Genomic DNA, 24,969 nt, shown 5'->3' on the forward strand with positions numbered 1-24,969 from the left:
AAAAATAAAAATGGTGAATGAACGGCACACCAAATGTTTGCCCCAGCATACGTCAACTACAAAGATCGGGGAAAATTTCAGTGGTAACACACTGGACAACACAATAGAAGAATATAACAACCCAGCAATGCTAATCGCCTGAAAGAAGAGAAAGGAGTATACAAAAAGGGAACTGAAGACAAGACTGGAAGGATGGCAACAAGATAAGAGAGCAGGCAGGTTCATGAAAGAACTGAACCAGAACTACATTGAAAGGAGGCCTCACTACAGTGGCTTAAAAGTGACTAATTTCCATTTGGTGAAGAACGATTAATTATAGGTGCACAAGACTAAGGCTTGCTCACAAATGGATTTATGAAAATGGCTGGTCTACAAAAAAAGACCAATGCAGATTCTGTCACTCAGCTGTTGAAAGTCCAAGCCACCTAATGTCTGGATGCAAGATCTTTCTAGCCGATGGTCATTTCACTGTGGAGAGATGCAACTAGATAGGTCGACGAACACCTGGGAACATGAACCACCGCCAATAACATCAAATGGAAAAGTGACAGTGTTCTACGACAAAGACATACAGGCAGGCAGATACATAAAAGACAAGGCCATCAAGCTAGATATAGTAATATTGAACAAGCCCGAATGGATTGCACTCATTATCGACGTCACAGTTCCAAACGACTTTTTTCTTAAAAGAGCAGAACGGGAAAAGATAACAATATATCAGGACCTAAAAATGATTTTAAAACAACATGGTCTCTGAAAGAAATAAACATTATACCAGTTGTGACAGGAGCAACTGGCCTAATATAAAAGAACTTTCAGAAATACTTAGAAGCAATCCCTTCAAAACTAAGCTATAGGAAAATACAGATAGCAGCCATAAAGGGAACATTGTCTATTCTTAAAAGAGCCCTCGGATATACATTTAAATTATAATAGAATCAAGTGTTAGCCCAAGAAAGGGGCCCCTTGATCTCTTCTAACTCAGTAAGGAGCCCCTTGATCTCTTCAAGCTAACAAAAGGAAAATAAAAAATAATCTTGTATGACAAATCAAGTTATGTTATGAGAAATCACTGGGAAAAGCCATATTAAAGTAAAATATGTGAATATGTTTATTCTAAAACCTTAATTTTAGTGATACATACGAGAAATATATTCTATTAATAAAAATTCCATTCAGACTATTGTAAGATTGTGATTATAGTATCTGTGTAACTGTGGCAAGAATCAAAACAAGCGTATTAATGGATTCGAGTGACAGTGAATCGCTGGATCGAATATGACACTACTGTTGTAATAATTAGTCACAATCGAAGATGAAGATATGCAAAACAGCAGGTATAAATTGTTGTCGTAATAAATTGACAAATCTTTATTCTTGCAATTATTGTAATAATTAGTCACACCCAATCAAAGACGAAACTGTTATGCAAAAAAGCAGGTATAAATTGTTGTTGTTGAAAATATACAAAAATTGACAAATCTTTATTCTTGCAATTATTGTAATAATTAGTCACACCCAATCAAAGACGAAACTGTTATGCAAAAAAGCAGATATAAATTGTTGTTGTTGAAAATATACAAAAATTGACAAATCTTTATTCTTGACAATCATGTATATAGTTTTGTTGTAATAAAGTTAACATATGAGAATTTATACTGAGGAAACGAATTTCCAACAATTCCGAGCAAATATACCTAGTGAACCAATGCAATAAACAATTACAGTTAAATGAACAGTAAGAATCTTAAAAGAAAAAGAGAGACAGTCGATAATGGATATTTCACAACGTATACAGAACACGGCGTAAATGTTAGAACCTGCAATTTAAAAGATATAATTGGATCAATTCCAGTCGCACAAAATCTCTGCATAATTACCAAATTTCTGTTTGAAGTGTCTTTGTCATCAATCTATTAATTTGTAAGGAGGTCACATGCTCATCTCTAATAAAAGATCATACAATCATATCACTAAAACAGTGAGACTCCATAACAAATACAGACGAATCAAAAATATATTAGATCTTTACCGATTTGGTTGCATACGAATAAATATATTTAGACAAATCCTATGATTCACTAAAACAGAAACTATTTGTTTTGTATGCAACGTTCATGAACATTCTTTGTTTTTAGCATCTTTTAAAAAATAAACACAATGCCGCCGAAAGAACCAGTTGTTCCTTAATGATGAGCACTGTTGTAGAAAAAGAAAATTCTAAGCGTTTCTTTGATTACCAAACCGCATAGGATTTGTGTTTATTACAATGTTTTGAATTTCATTAGATCTGCTAATCAAGAAAACATTGGATTTTTAGTTTATTGAAATGCGCCAACACATGATACAATAAAGCATTAAGCGACAATAATTGAAGGATAACAATCCCGGATGTTCACATGTTAAAAGAATTCTTCCTATTAAACAGCTTATTCCCTGTATAATTTTGTATGTCCATAAGTCTGCAACTTAAATCTGAACCAAAAGAACCTGAACAGAAATCGTCAGTCGCTTTATTTAATTGATTCTAGCTTTATGCCACCAATCTGCAACTTGTAGAGTATCGACTACATTAAAAATATCTCCTCAGCATGACTAGGGACTCATGTGAAAAAAATAAAAATAAAAAGCTAGATATCTTAACAGACCAAAGCACATTTTGTCCTGGAATCCAGCAAAACCAAATAAAACCTACAAAACATCATCTACAAGTTTCAGACGCATTGAATGATTGAAAAGTTTTGGAATTTCTGTCTCATGAATTTTAACATTTTGGTTTCCATTCGAACTAAAATTATCTACCCGCATCTAATAGTGTTGTTTTAATTATCAAGATTAAAAGTGAATCATTGTAAATAAAATTATTTACCAGCATATAATTGTGTTGTTTTATACATGAAAGATTGAAAATAAATCATTGTAAATAAAATTATTTACCAGCATATAATTCTGTTGTTTTATACATTAAAGATTGAAAATCAATCATTATAAATAAAATTATTTACCAGCATATAATTGTGTTGTTTTATACATTAAAGATTGAAAATCAATCATTATAAATAAAATTATTTACCAGCATATAATTCTGTTGTTTTATACATTAAAGATTGAAAATCAATCATTATAAATAAAATTATTTACCAGCATATAATTGTGTTGTTTTATACATTAAAGATTGAAAATCAATCATTATAAATAAAATTATTTACCAGCATATAATCCTGTTGTTTTATACATTAAAGATTGAAAATCAATCATTATAAATAAAATTATTTACCAGCATATAATTGTGTTGTTTTATACATTAAAGATTGAAAATCAATCATTATAAATAAAATTATTTACCAGCATATAATTGTGTTGTTTTATACATTAAAGATTGAAAATCAATCATTATAAATAAAATTATTTACCAGCATATAATTCTGTTGTTTTATACATTAAAGATTGAAAATCAATCATTATAAATAAAATTATTTACCAGCATATAATTGTGTTGTTTTATACATTAAAGATTGAAAATCAATCATTATAAATAAAATTATTTACCAGCATATAATTCTGTTGTTTTATACATTAAAGATTGAAAATCAATCATTAGAAATAAAATTATTTACAAGCATATACTTGTGTTTGTTTATACATGAATGATTCAAAACCAATCATTGGAAATAAAATTACTTACCAGCATATAATTGCTTTTTTTATTCATGCAAGATTAAAATTTATGAATGCATAATCATTTCTCGTGTAATTCCAGTTATTTTAAAAAGACGGTAACAGTTTTGTGCTATTCAATATATAAGCATATAGTAAAATTGTTTAAACATAGCTTTTTTTATTAAATTGAAGTTTAATTCAATTTCTTACAAGCTCCATATGTAATTGTTTATGAACTGTAAATAAAAACTGTGTGTATATAGTGGGTGTAGGCATAAACTTATCATTTCCTTCTTAATTCTTAGTTGAAGTTTTTATATAATTTATTTAAAGACCACATCGTTCAAGTGATTCACCATAAAATTTATCCATATAAAAGCATAAGTCATGAAACACGAGTGATTTAATAGGACAAAAGTGACATTATAATTATATATAAAAAAAACGAACATAAACTTTTTTATTATAAGCCAAATCTGAATGAAAAAAATAATTGTAGAGAAAATACAATGCAAGGTGGTCAGCTATTATTTCATAAGATTAAACTTTTGGTAAAACCCAACTACCATCTCAGTATTTTATGGTAACACTTTTTACAACGTTTTTGTAGTTCAATGTAAAACTAGTTTCAATTCTATTAAGCTAGAAAGTAAAAACTGGCTTTTTATAACGTTTTACTTTAATGTAAAACTAATTTCAATGCTAGAAAGTAAAAACCTGTTTTTTACAATGTGTTTGTAGTTCAACTAGTTTCTATGCTAGAAAATAAAAAAAATGATTTTTATAACGTTTTACTTCAATGTAAAACTAGTTTCAATGACAGAAAGTAAAAACAGGTGATATTAAACAGCAATAATCGCTTCAAATCGAATTAAAATAAAATCACAGCTAATACCCTTTTACTCTTGGTTTGATAATGTAATGCGCAACTGAACTGTACATTTTATTAGTAGTAAATGTGGCCACAGAATATCACGAGTGAGGCTAATTGACATGTACACAAAAGTGGATTACGTAAGGAACTGATCGTATTACATTTAAACTTCTGCATGTTCGTACAGTCAGGAAAGCAAAGAAGTGGAAAGATATTAGAAAAGAGTTTTACGAAGAAAGTATTAGAATAGTTTTTCCGATATCTACGAACCTCAACAGAGAATGGATGTTGGTTTGCTTCTTATCGTGTTAGTAGATAGTATGTACGTTATGAGTCTTACAAAGAAAATTATCTTAAATTATTTCCAAAACAGGCAGAAAAATTGACATTGTGCCGATAATACATGGTTGATAATGCAGAACGTATTGTACCCTGTTTCAACGAGAAGTACTAGTGATAAATGTAGAAAAATATTCAATGTGCTCTAGCGTGAATGTGGAAAAGTATTCCATATAGTTATACTCCATGGTTTGATTGTTTTGTACTGATACAGAATAAAACAGGTGAGAATAATTATCTTGTCGCAGGTTATATCACGAATGAATTTGTTCAAATTTACATTAATTACATATGAAGGTTGAGCTGAGGAATTTTATAGTTCAATGTAAAACTAGGTTCAATTCTATTAAGCCAGAAAGTAAAAACTGGCTTTTTATAACGTTTTACGTCAATGTAAAACTAATTTCAATGCAAGAAATAAAAAAGTGATATTAAACAGCAATAATCGCTTCAAATCGAACTAAAACAATATCACAGCTAATAGTGTTTACTCCTGGTTTCATAATGTAATGCGCAACTGAACTGCACATTTTTTTATCAGTAAATGCAACATTAAAATGTGACCATAGAATATCACGATTGAGGCTAATTGACACGAACACACGAACACATAGCGGATTACGTGGGGGAACTGTTCGTATTGATTTTTAACTTCTGCATATTCGTACAGTCAGGAAAGCAAAGAAGTGGAAGAGTTTTATAAAGCAACTATTGGCATAGTTTTTCCGGTATCTACGAACCTCAACAGAAAATGGATGGTGGTTTGCTTCTTATCGTGTTAGTAGATAGTCTGTACGATATGAGTTTTACAAAGAAAATTACTTGCAAAACAGGCAAAGGAATTTGACATTGTGCCGATAATTGCAGAAAGTACTGTACCCTGTCGCAACGAGAAAGACTAGTGATAAATGTAGAAAATATTCCATATTCCCTAGCTTTGATTGTTTTGTAGTGATTTAGAATAAAACAGGTGAGAATAATTTTCTAGCGTGGTAGAGGGAGTCTACTTTTCTTGCAGCAGCCTTGGTTATATCATTAATGCATTTGTTCCAATTTACATTGCCTATTATGGTTAAGCTGAGGAATGTAGTGTTGCGTTCTTCATTGTTGAACTCGTTGCATTTGATGCTTACAAAGTTTTGACAATTGTTGGAATCATGATCGAGTTGCAGTTTTGTCTGTCATTTTTAGAGAAGAAAATTGTTAGGTTGAAAGAATATATTTGTAAAAAAACGAGATATATTCTCGTCACTAACGTTGTTAAAAGTAATATTTTTTAGTATGGAATAACCATCAATCCGCTGGGAAATATTTTTATTTTGTAACATATTCTAGAGGTTGTAGTTCTTATAGTTGTTGCAGACGCTCTTAATAATCTATGTTGTAAGTATTAGGCGTCTCATAGTTGATTAAACAACTGAAACTAAAAATATTTACAAACATAAATAATTAATGCCAATAGTTCACATAAATACACATTTATTACGAATTGACAAACGTAAAGAATAATACAACAACAGAAGAAGAATTTAATACTCACTTAGATAGGATAGTGTATAAGCGGCATCAAGTTTCTATCCCTTGTGTAAGTTCTCATATGTGTCGCTTACTGTGATTTTTTAGAAAAAGAGTATCCATACATTCACAAGAATATGACTTTTCCCTTGTGTTAGTTCTAATATGCTTAGCTAACATTGATTTTTCATACCAATAATATCCATATAATATACATTGGGATATTTCATGTCTCACTAAATCACTGCAAAACAATATCCACATATTTCACAACAATGCGGCTTTTCCTTTTTGTTTTATTTTACTTCAATCAAAGTTCTAAGAAGTCAAGGGGCCTGAAATCTATTTGAAGTCTATATGAGATACATAGGCATTTGAGTTAGTAAAAATATTGAGAACATAATTTTCCTCTCCCCAATTAATCATTTTCATCCGTTGTAGTATATCTTTCATTTTGGTCTCTTGGTCTTACTGGATTCCAGACCAAGAATTTATCTAGTCTGGTGGAGTATCCAGCTTACTTGAGGTAACATCACTTGGAGAAAGTGCACCATTCCTCATAAAAGCTAATGTGAGTCAGCCATAGTGAGGATATCTTATTTGGGCAGCGAATACTATGTGATTTTGAATATTTGGTTAAGGTTTACTTCTATGGAAAAATATTCTCGTGCCAGGTGGTTCTGACAAACCCCTGTACAGAGAGACCTTAGACACTCAAGGACAGTGTCTAGTAGGCATTCAAGTTCTCTCCCCAGTGTGGGTTCGAATATGTCTCACTAAATTTGATCTGCGAGCAAAAGAATATGTGGCTTTTCCCGAGTGTGAGTTGACATATGTGAGACTAAATGTGATTTTTGAGAAAAAGAATATCCACACATTTCACAAGAATGTGGCTTTTCCCCAGTGTGAGTTCTCATATGCCTCGCTAAGGATGATTTTAGAGAAAAGGAATATCCACACACTTCACTATACATAAATGTGGCTTTTCTTCATTGTGAGTTCTAATATTCCTCAGTAAATCTGATGATGCAGAACAAGAATATTCACATATTTTACAAAAATGTGTCTTTTCCCCAGTGTGAGTTCGAATATGTCTCACTAAATGATATTTCCGAGAAAAAGAATCTCCACAAATTTCACAAGAATGTGGCTTTTCTCCAGTATGAGTTCTCATATGGCCCAAATAAATGGATTTATAAGAACAAGAATATCCACAAATTTCACAAGAATATGGCTTTTCCCCAGTGTATACCTGCATGTTTTAATAAAATTTATTTTTTTAAAAATGTTATCAATATAGTTGTAGATTATATAGCGTTTTTGTTTAAATTTAGAGATGTGGTAGTAATTTTATGTCATTCTGAGATAAACGCCAGCCACTAAGTTAGAATATAGCAATTATTAAGTGTTATTTAATTTAATTAGAATATAGCAATTATCAAGTGTTCTTTCCATAAGAGATATTTTGTACTTTTGTTCCCCATACTTCACAAAACACTGCAATTTGAGATTCTATATCTTCATATTCTCTGATGCATTTTTCTCAATGTCGATGCTGCCTGCCACTATGTTTATTGCGTAAAACATGATCCATTGAAATTCAATGTCGAGCGTTCAATCAGGAACATCTATAAATAAAAAAAATAAAAATAAATACTTTTACTATTGCCTGGACATATTCGTCATCTCTTAGTTTATTGTTGCCAATTTTATTTGATTGAACTCACAAAATATAGATTAATTTTACCTAAAAATCCTATGAGACACATTAGTAAAATATGATATGTTCTACCGAAGATACAGATGTTTCTCATAATGATATATGCCAGACAATAATTTGGTTGTAAATGCTGTAGTAAAACTCTATAATTTTTATGTTTTTATTGTCATTTTTATATATTTCTCAATTTGTGAATCCTGAACGTAAAATATATGTTTAACTTTAACTATAAATAGAATCTACATTTACTCATTAGAGATTCTACTAATATATTTTATAAACCATAAGGTTAATACTACCATTGAAAAATACCTCAATCTAATGCAAGACTACAGATTGTATGACTTAGAATTTGTAAAATACCGAACACTGTTCATTGTACTTCAATTATTTGTACAATTTATTCTTTCTATCTCAACCTATTCTTCACGTTTTATTTTATTTATAAGGATCTAATAACTGAAAACGAAGCTGAACTATTAATGAGAGAAAACCGATTTTTTTAAATGCGCATGTGTTCTCACAACCAGTGATATGACTTCAGGAATGTATGCTGAAAAGTCAAATTTAAAATACAGCAATGTTACACAACAAAATAATAACTTTGTATTAAAGTGGTATAGCAATGAATGTATTTATTTTAATGAGATTGTTTTATTGGAACCAACAACTGTTTGGTATGAGTGAAATCTGATTTTTTATCTTAGATTTTCTCTCAAAGATAGAATTATATGTTGTGACGACTAAACATGTTTTAAGGATAAGTAAGGAATTCTAAAAGTTTGAAAGATTTCTTCTAGCAACAACCAACTCTGGTTTTGCAAATTGTTCAGCGGTACAATAAAGTAGAAGTGACAATTTGAGGGTTTTTTTTACTTAGATTTCTGAAAGTTTACACTGAACTTAAGAATTGTTACAAGGAACCACCAACTCTCGTTTTACCACACCAACAGAAAAAAAAACAACATTTTTCCCTTCTCGCGTGTTCTCACAACTGGCGATATGAAATCGGGAACAGTTGCTGAAAAGTCACATTTAAAATACCGCAATATTACACAACAAACTAACAACTCGATATCCACGTTGCATAACAATGAATTCATTTTAACAAATACACACAACAAACTAACAACTCGATATCCACGTTGTATAACAATGAATTCATTTTAACAAATACACACAACAAATTAACAACTCGATATCCACGTTGCATAACAATGAATTCATTTTAACAAATACACACAACAAATTAACAACTCGATATCCACGTTGCATAACAATGAATTCATTTTAACAAATACACACACAAACTAACAACTCGATATCCACGTTGTATAACAATGAATTCATTTTTACAAATACACACACAAACTAACAACTCGATATCCACATTGCATAGCAATGAATTCATTTTAACAAATACACACAACAAACTAACAACTCGATATCCACGTTGTATAACAATGAATTCATTTTAACAAATACACACAACAAACTAACAACTCGATATCCACGTTGCATAACAATGAATTCATTTTAACAAATACACACACAAATTAACAACTCGATATCCACGTTGTATAACAATTAATTCATTTTAACAAATACACACAACAAACTAACAACTCGATATCCATGTTGTATAACAATGAATTCAGTTTATACAAATACACACAACAAACTAACAACTCGATATCCACGTTGCATAACAATGAATTCATTTTAACAAATACACAACAAACTAAAAACTAGACATTCACGTTGTATAAAAAAATAATTCATTTTAACAAATACAGAATTGTTACAACGAATTACTAACTCTCGTTTTGCCACACCAACAGAAAAAAAAACATTTTTCCCTTCTCGCGTGTTCTCACAAATATGAAATCGGGAACAGTTGCTGAAAAGTCACATTTAAAATGCCGCAATCTTACACAACAACATAACAACTCGACATCCATGTTGTATAACAACTAATTAATTTTAACAAATTTTAACTCTATATCCACATTGTATAACAATGAATTCATTTTAACAAATACACAACAAACTAAGAACTCGACGTCCACGTGGTATAGCAATGAAATCATTTTAACAAATATATAAAAACTAACAATTCGATATTCACGTTATATTGCAATGAATTGATTTTAACAAATAGGTATGATGGAGTTTTGATTTTTTTAGTTAGATTTTCTTTCAAAGAGAAAATTACATGTTGTGACGAACATCCAATCAATGTTATTGATCCGATGCCATGTTTGGAGTAAAACGCTGTCCATAACGTTGAAAAAACTTGTCTGATTTGCAATCACTAATGTGATATTTAATTTTACCACTAAGAAATGAAACATTTGTGTTTTAGGAAACCGCAGATGATTTTTGGGAACGAATCCTATACATCAGTTCAAATTGTGGGATTTACCCATGAATATGTTTTGTCAAAAAGTCACATGTGTTTTAAGAAACAGCGGATTATAATAATAGTTAAGTGTGTCAACGTCAACCTTAAGAATGTTCACTTTTAAGGATATATAGATATATAGGATATATAATATATATATATAAGATATATAGAGTTAATTCTGCCCACAATGAACGAATATTGCCTTTAAATTTATCGCTGAAAACTAATTCAAAATATAAAACAAAATTCATTATCCAATGTTTTCCTGTTGTAGTTTTTCCTATCAGATACTTTAAAGTGAAGACTGCGCACGTGTGAAAATGAAAAGAAAAAAAGAAAGCTTTCTAAATACGGAATGAAGTGAAAAAAAAATGGGGTCGATGTGGCGTGGTTGTCCTACTGAAACTTACATGAAATGTGTGTTTATTCCATATGCTGTGCTTAATATGAGACAATTTTGGGGATATTTATTCCGAAAATCGTTCTTAACATGGGAAGGATGGGGTTGTTTATTCCTACTGCAATTCTTAACATGGGGAGGTTGGAGGTGATTATTTCTAAAGCCGTTTTTAATATGCTGAGGTTGGGGTATTTATTCTGAAAGCCGGCGGGGAGAGTGGTGGCTAATACCCGTAAAATACAACTCTTTGTAGGTAAGTCTTCTTCATTTAAAAATAAAAATAAAAGAATTAAGAGCAAGCTGAGCGAATTCTTCTTTTCGAGGAATACTTTCTTCAATTACAATTTATTCAGTAAAAGTAGTGTTGCAATTTGTCGTATGCTGCAAAACTCGAACGGCGCTCATGCTCAAGGAACAAATTCCTTTCATTAATGAACCTGATGGACAATTTTAAATACTAGAAGATAACATTGCCCACTGAATTCGTTAATAGTTATATTTTAAAAATTACCTGTCGACGATAAATTTAAAGGCGATATTTGTGTGTAGCGAGCTGGACAACCCGACTTTAATAACATAACATTTAAGTGTAAACAGAAAAAAAAAATGTTAAAATAAGTAAATATCGAAAAAAAAAGAAAAAGAAACGGTTTTTGTGCTCAGTTGTCCAACTATTTAACCAACTTCGAATTAAATTATTGTTTTATGGTAAACATTATTAATTTCTCCAAAATCACATTTTTTTTTTACTAAAATAGGTATATTTTTAACAAAAATCTAAATACCAATATTGAATCATATATTTTAAGTTTTTTGTTTTAATCGGAGATTCATACTTTTTATTCACGTCTGTTGTCGATTTAGTTTGGCAAAGAAAAATCTAAATTTAAAGATTAAATCATAGTTTAAGGTTCTTCTTTTTTTAATTATTTGATATGCAATAAAAATAAACTTTATTTAATATTTAAAAATATTTTTAAAAGTTATTCAATACTTTTTAGGCATTGTTTTTTTAGAATAGGTCAACCTCCACAATTTTCTTTTAAATGAAAACTTTTACACGTGTTCGACTAAGCTGAATACGAAAATCCCATTGAAATGTTGCAAAAATAAGTAGTTATCGAGATATAAAAAGTTGTATTGTGCTTTGTATTCGTTGGCGGCCATCTTTTTTACGCACGTGCGCGCCATAAACAAATCAACTCATCTATGACTGACACTGCACGCGCGTAAAAAAGATGGCCGGCAAAGAATACAAAGCATAATACAATGCGATTTTCGTATTCAGCATAGTCGAAAACCTGTCCAAAGTTGTCATTTAAAAGAAAATTGTGGAGGTGAACCAAATCTGAAAATTTACCATTTTTTTTTTTTTTGTAAAAACAAGAAGAAACTTACCTTTCATTCTAAGAATTTAATACGAAAAAAACAAACAAACAAAAAAAAAACAAAAACAAAACAGGATTAATTCGCTTTTCCTTTTGTGTTCAAAAGAGAAAATGTGTTTTGTTTGTTGAGTTTTCTTTGTTAAATTGAATCAACTTTTGTTTTGTGTGTCCAATTCATTAAGAAATAAAATATATGAACATATAAAAGAATCAAAATTAAAAGATGAAAAGAAAAAAAAAACGATTTAAACGTGAAATTATTTAGAAAGAAAATCAACTGTTAAAGAACAATGGATTTAGGTCATCAAAACACGGTGTAATTATTATTCCGTTCCTCGTGTAACTCTTTTGAGAATTATCTCCCTTTGATTTCAACATTACATTGTTCTTATGCTGATGCTAACCGTCGTTCGACTAATCATAAAAATAAAACGTAAAGCTGATTTTTTATCTTCATATTTTTTATTTGTTGATAATTTATTACAAAATAAGAAATTTACAAAAGAAGTTCGAACGTTCACAAATATAATCTAAATTTGATAGGAAAACAATTTGGTACACTTAAATAATGAACGGATATTTTTACACGAGGGACGAAATAAGGATTACACCGTAATACGATGACCTTAAATTCTTTGTTCTTGAGCAATTGCTTTCCTCTTTAAATAATTTCACGTTTAAATCGTGTTTTTTATCTTTTAATTTTGATTCTTTTATATTTTCATATATTTTATTTCTTAATGAATTGGACACACAAAACAAAAGTTGTATCAATTTACTAAAGAAATCCTAACAAACAAAAACAAAATGTCTGTTTTGAACACAAAAGAAACAAAAAATTCATCCCGATTGTTTTTTTGTTTTTTGTTTGGACTTCTTTTGTAAATTTATTATTTTGTAATAAATTATTAATAACTAGAAAATATTAAGATATAAAAAAAATCAGCCTTACGTTTTATTTTTATGATTTGTCGAACGATGGTTAACATCCGGCATAAGAACAATGTAATGTTGAAATCAAAGGGAGAAAAATCTCAAAAGAGTTACACGAGGAACGGAATAATAATTACACCGTGTTTTGATGACCTTGTTCTTTAACAGTTGATTTTCTTTTTAAATAATTTCACGTTTAAATCGTTTTTTTTTTTTTTCATCTTTTAATTTTGATTCTTTTATATTTTCATATATTTTATTTCTTAATGAATTGGACACACAAAACAAAAATTGTATCAATTTACTAAAGAAATCAGAACAAACAAAAAAATTTTCTGTTTTGAACACAAAAGAAAAAACGACAATTTTTCTCGTATTGAATGAAAGGTAAGTTTATTTTATTCAACATTTTTTAAAATATCATTTAACAACTTACAAATAATTTTAAATATTTAAATAAGTTTATTTTTATTGCAATCAAACGTGAAATGTAATTTATTTTTACGCTTTTAAAAATCCGTTTGAATAACTTTTAAGAATAATGTGAAACAGAAAAACAGTTTATTTTTTGCACCTCAGAAATATTGATTCTTGAAAAAATTGTTTTTTTTTATTGCAATCCAATCAAAATATTTAACTTGAATAAGTCGAGCGCCATGTTGGATCGACACTTTAATTATGAATTAACTTAATAAATAAATAAATAAACTTGACTTCTAGTAAACAAAAAAAAGATGAACTTTTTTTTTTGTTTTGTTTTTTAGAACAGAGGGTTTGTCTTAATTTATCAGTTTATATTTTAAACAAAAACAAAATTTATGTTTTGAATACAAAAGAAAAAAAACGAATTCATTCCGATTGAATTCCTTGAATGAAAGGTAAGTTCCTTTGTTTTTTTGTTTTGGGTTTTTTTTTTTTTTTTTTTTTTCATTTTAAAAACTGTCATTCAATAACTTAAAGAATAATCTTCAATGATAAATTAAGTTTATTTTTATTGCAATCCAATAAATAAAAAAATATTGTTTCAGTCATGATTTATAACAGACGTAAATAAAAAGTATGGACACTGTTTTACAATTTGTCATTGTGCAGAGGAAGACAACTCTCGTTTACTAAGAGATTCGTCAATTTTTTCATCTCATAATTTAGGACGCTCGAAATAAGGATATTTTTTTTATTAAATGAAAACATTAAAAAAGAAACCTGCGACGAATTTTTTTTAATGTAACAAAATTGATAACATTAATAAAATACAAAATATAGTTGATGAAACTTTTAAAGCTGCATCGACTTTTTGTTTTACTGTATCACATAATAATAATAATAATAATAATAATAATAATAATAATAATAATAATGATAACACCAACGTCTAGTTTTTAACATTACAAAAAAATGCAAATACGACGGTAGTTGTAGAAGAATTGTAAACAAATTTGATAACATTAAAAATACAAAATGTAGTTTTTATGCGACTATTAAGAGAATCGTTTCTGTTTGCAGAAACGATTCTAAACCAACGATATTTTCATTAGATGACCACATTTAAAAAGGAAGCTGCAGCAATATTTTCTACATTTTTACGACAATTATTTTTATATGAAAGTAAATGTTATGGTAAAGGTTTGATCAATGTGCACTGGTTGTCTAACCTCTAAAGGGGGTTTATTCTGAAAGCCATTCTTAACATAGGGAGGTTGGGGGTGTTTATTCGGAAAGATATTTTCTTATTTTCAACATCCCCATAATCAACTTCTTTAAGGTAAGTCTTCGCGTGGCCCCCCAGTACATTTGGGTGTTTAAACATTAGTTTTAGCTGTGATGTTAAAGTCTTTAACATTAGTTTTAGCTGTGATGTTAAAGTCTTTAACATTTAGTTGTGATGTTAAAGTCTTTAACATTGCGAAAATGTGACGAAAGGAAATTATATTTCTTTCATACAAAACTTTTTAATAAAATAATGAGAATCTGATAAAAAGGCTGCGGCTTTTTTTTTTTTTTTACTAAACAAAGCTTGTAATATTGTAATAACACCAACATCTAGGTTTTAACAAATCGCATTTTTTTTAATTAAAAATCCATTGCTCTACAACTATCGTCGCATTTTCATGTTTTGTAACGTTAAAAACTACATGTTGGTTTTATTAATATTATAAGTTTTGTTACAGTAAAGAAAAGTCGCCGCAGCTTTAAAAGTTTCCTCCTTGTTTTATTAAAGAGTTTCATTGTTTGTATTTGTAGTCGTAAAAAAAGCTTTAAAAGTTTCTTTCTTGTTTCATTATTTGTATTTTTTAAGGTAAAAGACTAACGTTTAAAACCCTTACCATAACATTTGTTTTTAATTAATAAAAAATGTAGAAAAAAACTTCCTGCAGCTTCTTTTTTTAATGTTTTCATCTAATGAAAATGTTGGTTTTAGCGTCGTAAATTATTATATGAAAACAGAAACGATTCGCTTACATAAGACTACATTTTGTAATAATTATGTCATCAACTTTGTTATGTTAAAAAAATTGTTGCAGGTTCCTGTTTTTAATGTTTTGATTTAATAAAAAAATATTGTTAAATCGAGCGTCCTAAATTATGAGATGAAAAAAAAGAACGAATTTCGTAGAAAATGAGAATTGTCTCCCTCTGCACAACGCCAAAGTATGAATCTCCGATTAAAAAGAAAAAACAATTCTCTTGAAATATATCATTTAATCTCAAATTTAGAGTTTTGTTAAAATTATACCAATTTTAGTAAAAAAAAAAGTTATGATATAAAACTGTATACCATTAGTAATAATTTAGTTCGATGTTGGTTAAATTTTTGACAACTAAGCACGAAAACTTTTTTTTCGATATTTAATTGTTTTTACATTTTATTTTTTTCGTTTGCACATGTCGCTAGAGATTTGCGTTTGCTATTTGAATTGGAAACAATTTAGTTTATAAAATTTACTTAGAAGGAGCACCCATTTATTGGCCATCACCAATTAGCAGAAACTTAATGTAGAGAAAATATTGGTAGGTTACCCCTTCAAATCAATCAATATCAACAAGGGTTTTATCACTCAATGAGAACCCCCTCCTCGGATTTTAGCGATCTATCCATGTTCCGAGCTATTCACTGCCATGTGAGACCTCTCTGTTGTATCAGGTCGTCCTTCCATCTTGTTCTTGGTCTTCCCTTTGACCTCTTATGTTCACGAGGTGTTTATTCCGTTGTCCTGATGGACCATCTGTTGTCATGTTGTCTGGCTACGTGCCCTGTCCATTTGTGGTTGGATGTTTTCATGGTAGTATTGATATCAATAACTCTTGTTTGTTGGTGTATCCAGATGTTTGTATTTTTATCTTTTAGAGTGATGCCTAACGTTATCTTCTCCATCTTCTTTTGTGCCACTGCCAAGATTTCACTTGGGCGAATTCTCAAAGCCCATGTTTCACTACCATAGAGCATCACATGTTGTATACATGGAAGACCTCCCCTTTGATTGACATATTTGCTTTTCAGCTTCTCATGATATTCTCAACTTTCCTAGAAGAGATCTCCATCTTTCATGATTTTCTTTCTCAAGGTGATGTATGTAGAGTCAACTCTTTTGTTCTCAAGGGCAGTGAACAATGGATCAAACTCTGTTGAGTCGAAAGCCTTATCGTAATCCACAAAAGCAAAGCATAGTGGAATCTTGTATTCATTGACTTTTTCTTGCAGTTGACTGACAGCCCGGATATGATCGATGGTGAAGTAACCTGCTCTGAAATCTGCTTGTTCTCACGGTTGATTACTTAGTGTCCCTAGCCTACATCTTAGCAAGACCTGATAGCATACCTTGTTTGTCACTGGCAGAAGGCTGATTGGCCGATAGTTCTTTATATCTGCAGTGTCTTTCTTATTTATCTGGAACTTTTCCACTTTAAAGCCACTTATTAAACAGTCTTGTAGACAGCTCAACAATGGGTTCACCACCACTCTGTAGTACTTCTGCAGTAACACCATACTCTCACACAGCTTTAACTGACTTCCATCTCTTAATAGCTTCTCTCACTTCTGGTGAGAGGATGGGTTGAGGATTTTCCTCAGATGTGCTCAGTGCATGAAAGGTTGGAGTGTGTCCTGGTTGTCTGGTGACATAAAGGTTAGCATAGAATGGTCACTTCCTTTGTTTAACCTGTTTATGGCAGAAACATCAGTCACAGTTGCCTGTTGGTAAGGAAGAAGTCAATTTCATTCTTTGTGCTGAAATTAGGGGATATCAATGTCCAACGTCTGTTTTTTTTTTTTTCTTGAGGAATGTGTTTATGATCTTTAATTGGTGGTGTTCTCCAAAGGTGTCACCTTTGCTGTTCCTTTTACCATAATCGTATGGACCAGTACTTGATTTAAATGTATTTCCTATTCCAACCTTTGTATTGAAATCCCTTATTAGGATGGTGTGACCGGCTAAGCTGGTAAAAGGAGGTTATCGACATCTTCAAAACCATCTCTACCTCTTCCTAAATAAGGTAAACCTGGATGACGTTAATGAGGTATGTCTTCTTGATCTTGATAGTGATCTATGCCAGTCTGTCTGAAAGACCATTGAATATTTGCATGTTTCCTGAGGGTTGGCGAGGATATAACCCATACCTGAAGGAGTTTGCTGGATTGTCATTGGCATTTTGTGCTCATCCACATTTAAATAGATTTTCTTTTAGTCCTGATGGGTGTCTAGCCACCCCTCATCAAGCAAGCTTTATGGGAGTGCCGGTTTATGGACAGGTGTTAATGGTTTACATGTTACTAGCAGCATTCACATGAATGAGCTGACGGCAAATAGTAAAGTTAAGAAAAAGTCTAAGACTCCAATATCGAAATGAAGAAAATAAAAAACAAACTTTGTTTTTGATTTTCTTTCTGTCTATAATCACTGTTTCTTTACAGTATATCTTTGTACTCTCTACGGGCAAACAGTAAAGTTACAAAATCGAAAGCTTCTTTCTTAGAACTGCACGCCTGTGGAACTCTGTTCCGTCTGCCTGCTTCCCACCTTACTACAACTTGGATGTGTTCAAGTCCAACGTTAACAAATTCCTAATGAACCGCCCCCTTAAGTAAACACTTCATCAAATCTCCACACTAACGTACTGTACGTACTTGCAATGACCCTTATCCCTGAGTGGCTTGCGGGCCTTGATAAGTGGTGACCATTGTGTAAAAAAAAGTCTTAAGACTCCAATATCGAAATGAAGAAAATCAAAAATAAACTTTGTTTTTAATTTTCTTTCTGTCTATAATCACTGTTTCTTAACATTATTGTCGGAATTTTTTCACCAACAAGAAGAGGGGGGCAAGAAAAGGAAGTAAGGCTTGCAACGAAATGGTGACGTTGCTTACAAGCAGTCTTTTCTTTCCTTGTAAAGGTAACAATTAACTGGTAACGTTTGCCGAATAACAGTAACGCGGTAATCAGTCTAAGAGACGCCAACCGACTAGCAAGCTAGATAACTAGCTTCTTAACTAATCACTAACCCGTAGTGAGACAACTCCTTTTATACATCCTAACTCTCAGTGGCGAGAATTCCAACGTGATTTCCAACGAGATTAGAATGTCTATTTAACTTAGTATAAAATAGACACCCAGTTTCTCAGTAACGGCAAAACAGCAGTTCAGTGTCTTTTCTTCCCTCCGACCCACCCCCGGTAAGTCAAATCAATTTCAATTCTTACAGTATATCTTTCTACTCTATACGGGCAAACAGTAAAGTTACAAAAAGTCTTCAGACTCTAATATCGAAATGAAGAAAATAATAAACAAACTTTGTTTTTGATTCTGTCTATAATCACTGTTCTTGAAAATATCGAAATGAAAATGCAAGGCATTGAAAACAAAACTGGAAACTGCGAAATACATTATAATAAAAAGAACATATAAAATAAAATAAATAAAAAAATATAGTTTCGAAAAAGCAAAGAAAATACCAGCATCAATCTACATTCGTTAGTTGTTTTGTCATAAATGTTTTTGTTAAAACTTTAATAATCCGGTTAGGTTAAATGTTTATTTTGTTTTAAATTTCTATATATCAGATATTAAAACAGTTACAGTATATAAGTTTAAGTATATAAGTATCAGACATTAAATAAAATAATAAACAGTATATAAATTTCTATATATCAGACATTAAATAAAATAAAAATAGAACATATAAAATAATAAACAGTATATAAATTTCTATATATCAGACATTAAATAAAATAAAAATAGAACATATAAAATAAAATAAATAAAAAAATATAGTTTCGAAAAAGCAAAGAAAATACCAGCATCAATCTACATTCGTTAGTTGTTTTGTCATAAATGTTTTTGTTAAAACTTTAATAATCCGGTTAGGTTAAATGTTTATTTTGTTTTAAATTTCTATATATCAGACATTAAAACAGTTACAGTATATAAGTTTAAGTATATAAGTATCAGACATTAAATAAAATAATAAACAGTATATAAATGTCTATATATCAGACATTAAATAAAATAATAAACAGTATATAAATTTCTATATATCAGACATTAAAACAGTTACAGTATATAAGTTTAAGTATATAAGTATCAGACATTAAATAAAATAATAAACAGTATATAAGTTTAAGTATATAAGTATCAGACATTAAAACAGTTACAGTATATAAGTTTAATATTTATAATCTGTTTATTTAAATATTTAGTCTTATGTAAAGATCAGATTTTAAAACAGTTAACCACCTGTGCTTGCAAATGGTTATGTTCAGATGAATTATGGATAAACAGATATTTTTTATAAGTCACAATGCCACTCAGATGTAAGGACGCAAAATATAATATAATATGTTTTACTGGTTTATTTATTCTTAATAATATTATAGTAGTAATTCTTCTAATGCATTCATCTCAAAAAGACAAAGTCTGTTCTGTTTACTGCCAATACATAAGGGTTGGAAGAAGAAGAAGAAGAAGAAGAAGAAGAAGAAGAAGAAGTGGTGGACATGGTTGGTTTTATGTGAAAGAGGGCGGGACTAACCGTTCATGGCTATTATGCTATTATATAATATTACAGTTACATTAAAAATGTTTCATCATTTTATAGTAATGTGAATATTTATTCTTAATATTTTTACATCAAACTTGTTGATAAGTTCAACGCCTGTGATAAAAATATTTTTACGTTCGTATGAATTAGAGATGAACAGATAATTGAAGATTTAACATTCAAAACGTTTTTTTACACTTTTCATGACAAAAAAGCACATTACCATATAGATGTAAGCGACTAATTTTATGGACTTTAATTAAGTAACGAGTAGCTAGATGTTTGTTAACATTACATTGAAACTACTGCATTTCTGTACAGTAAGGGAAGCAGAAAACAGGGAGGGAATTCTAAAGTTTAGCACAGCAAAGAAAACAACTATAAGAGTAAACAGCTTTCTAGCATATAGAGATATCAACAGGAAAGATGCGGTATTTTTCTGCTTGTCGGGATAAAGAGTAGTATATATGTCGATGGGGTACAATTGCTATAGATTCACCAGAGCATATTCCATTCAATTACTTGAAAACAGAATAAAGAGTAGTATATATGTCGATGGGGTACAATTGCTATAGATTCACCAGAGCATATTCCATTCAATTACTTGAAAACGGAATAAAGAGTAGTATATATGTCGATGGGGTACAATTGCTATAGATTCACCAGAGCATATTCCATTCAATTACTTGAAAACGGAATAAAGAGTAGTATATATGTTGATGGGGTACAATTGCTATAGATTCACCAGAGCATATTCCATTCAATTACTTGAAAACGGAATAAAGAGTAGTATATACGTCGATGGGGTACAATTGCTATAGATTCATCAGAGCATATTCCATTCAATTAGTTGAAAACGGAATAAAGAGTAGTATATACGTCGATGGGGTAAAATTGCTATAGATTCACCAGAGCATATTCCATTCAATTACTTGAAAACGGAATAAAGAGTAGTATATATGTTGATGGGGTACAATTGCTATAGATTCACCAGAGCATATTCCATTCAATTACTTGAAAACGGAATAAAGAGTAGTATATATGTCGATGGGGTACAATTGCTATAGATTCACCGGAGCATATTCCATTCAATTACTTGAAAACGGAATAAAGAGTAGTATATATGTCGATGGGGTACAATTGCTATAGATTCACCAGAGCATATTCCATTCAATTACTTGAAAACGGAATAAAGAGTAGTATATACGTCGATGGGGTACAATTGCTATAGATTCACCAGAGCATATTCCATTCAATTACTTGAAAACGGAATAAAGAGTAGTATATACGTCGATGGGGTACAATTGCTATAGATTCACCAGAGCATATTCCATTCAATTACTTGAAAACAGAATAAAGAGTAGTATATACGTCGATGGGGTACAATTGCTATAGATTCACCAGAGCATATTCCATTCAATTACTTGAAAACGGAATAAAGAGTAGTATATACGTCGATGGGGTACAATTGCTATAGATTCACCAGAGCATATTCCATTCAATTACTTGAAAACAGAATAAAGAGTAGTATATATGTCGATGGGGTACAATTGCTATAGATTCACCAGAGCATATTCCATTCAATTACTTGAAAACGGAATAAAGAGTAGTATATATGTCGATGGGGTACAATTGCTATAGATTCACCAGAGCATATTCCATTCAATTACTTGAAAACGGAATAAAGAGTAGTATATATGTTGATGGGGTACAATTGCTATAGATTCACCAGAGCATATTCCATTCAATTACTTGAAAACGGAATAAAGAGTAGTATATATGTCGATGGGGTACAATTGCTATAGATTCACCAGAGCATATTCCATTCAATTACTTGAAAACGGAATAAAGAGTAGTATATATGTCGATGGGGTACAATTGCTATAGATTCACCAGAGCATATTCCATTCAATTACTTGAAAACAGAATAAAGAGTAGTATATATTTCGATGGGGTACAATTGCTATAGATTCACCAGAGCATATTCCATTCAATTACTTGAAAACGGAATAAAGAGTAGTATATATGTCGATGGGGTACAATTGCTATAGATTCACCAGAGCATATTCCATTCAATTACTTGAAAACGGAATAAAGAGTAGTATATATGTTTATGGGGTACAATTGCTATAGATTCACCAGAGCATATTCCATTCAATTACTTGAAAACGGAATAAAGAGTAGTATATATGTCGATGGGGTACAATTGCTATAGATTCACCAGAGCATATTCCATTCAATTACTTGAAAACGGAATAAAGAGTAGTATATATGTCGATGGGGTACAATTGCTATAGATTCACCAGAGCATATTCCATTCAATTACTTGAAAACAGAATAAAGAGTAGTATATATGTCGATGAGGTACAATTGCTATAGATTCACCAGAGCATATTCCATTCAATTACTTGAAAACGGAATAAAGAGTAGTATATATGTCGATGGGGTACAATTGCTATAGATTCACCAGAGCATATTCCATTCAATTACTTGAAAACTGAATAAAGAGTAGTATATATGTCGATGGGGTACAATTGCTATAGATTCACCAGAGCATATTCCATTCAATTACTTGAAAACGGAATAAAGAGTAGTATATATGTCGATGGGGTACAATTGCTATAGATTCACCAGAGCATATTCCATTCAATTACTTGAAAACGGAATAAAGAGTAGTATATATGTCGATGGGGTACAATTGCTATAGATTCACCAGAGCATATTCCATTCAATTACTTGAAAACGGAATAAAGAGTAGTATATATGTCGATGGGGTACAATTGCTATAGATTCACCAGAGCATATTCCATTCAATTACTTGAAAACGGAATAAAAAGTAGTATATACGTCGATGGGGTACAATTGCTATAGATTCACCAGAGCATATTCCATTCAATTACTTGAAAACGGAATAAAGAGTAGTATATACGTCGATGGGGTACAATTGCTATAGATTCACCAGAGCATATTCCATTCAATTACTTGAAAACAGAATAAAGAGTAGTATATACGTCGATGGGGTACAATTGCTATAGATTCACCAGAGCATATTCCATTCAATTACTTGAAAACGGAATAAAGAGTAGTATATACGTCGATGGGGTACAATTGCTATAGATTCACCAGAGCATATTCCATTCAATTACTTGAAAACAGAATAAAGAGTAGTATATATGTCGATGGGGTACAATTGTTATAGATTCACCAGAGCATATTCCATTCAATTACTTGAAAACGGAATAAAGAGTAGTATATATGTCGATGGGGTACAATTGCTATAGATTCACCAGAGCATATTCCATTCAATTACTTGAAAACGGAATAAAGAGTAGTATATATGTTGATGGGGTACAATTGCTATAGATTCACCAGAGCATATTCCATTCAATTACTTGAAAACGGAATAAAGAGTAGTATATATGTCGATGGGGTACAATTGCTATAGATTCACCAGAGCATATTCCATTCAATTACTTGAAAACGGAATAAAGAGTAGTATATATGTCGATGGGGTACAATTGCTATAGATTCACCAGAGCATATTCCATTCAATTACTTGAAAACGGAATAAAGAGTAGTATATACGTCGATGGGGTACAATTGCTATAGATTCACCAGAGCATATTCCATTCAATTACTTGAAAACTGAATAAAGAGTAGTATATATGTTGATGGGGTACAATTGCTATAGATTCACCAGAGCATATTCCATTCAATTACTTGAAAACGGAATAAAGAGTAGTATATATGTCGATGGGGTACAATTGCTATAGATTCACCAGAGCATATTCCATTCAATTACTTGAAAACGGAATAAAGAGTAGTATATATGTCGATGGGGTACAATTGCTATAGATTCACCAGAGCATATTCCATTCAATTACTTGAAAACAGAATAAAGAGTAGTATATATGTCGATGAGGTACAATTGCTATAGATTCACCAGAGCATATTCCATTCAATTACTTGAAAACGGAATAAAGAGTAGTATATATGTCGATGGGGTACAATTGCTATAGATTCACCAGAGCATATTCCATTCAATTACTTGAAAACGGAATAAAGAGTAGTATATATGTCGATGGGGTACAATTGCTATAGATTCACCAGAGCATATTCCATTCAATTTCTTGAAAACAGAATAAAGAGTAGTATATATGTCGATGGGGTACAATTGCTATAGATTCACCAGAGCATATTTCATTCAATTACTTGAAAACGGAATAAAGAGTAGTATATATGTTGATGGGGTACAATTGCTATAGATTCACCAGAGCATATTCCAGTCAATTACTTGAAAACGGAATACAGAGTAGTATATACGTCGATGGGGTACAATTGCTATAGATTCATCGGAGCATATTCCATTCAATTACTTGAAAACGGAATAAAGAGTAGTATATACGTCGATGGGGTAAAATTGCTATAGATTCACCAGAGCATATTCCATTCAATTACTTGAAAACGGAATAAAGAGTAGTATATATGTTGATGGGGTACAATTGCTATAGATTCACCAGAGCATATTCCATTCAATTACTTGAAAACGGAATAAAGAGTAGTATATATGTCGATGGGGTACAATTGCTATAGATTCACCAGAGCATATTCCATTCAATTACTTGAAAACGGAATACAGAGTAGTATATATGTCGATGGGGTACAATTGCTATAGATTCACCAGAGCATATTTCATTCAAT

This window comes from Euprymna scolopes, chromosome 46, assembly GCF_053919585.1.
Source record: "Euprymna scolopes isolate OS-2025 chromosome 46, ASM5391958v1, whole genome shotgun sequence".
Classification (NCBI taxonomy): domain Eukaryota; kingdom Metazoa; phylum Mollusca; class Cephalopoda; order Sepiida; family Sepiolidae; genus Euprymna; species Euprymna scolopes.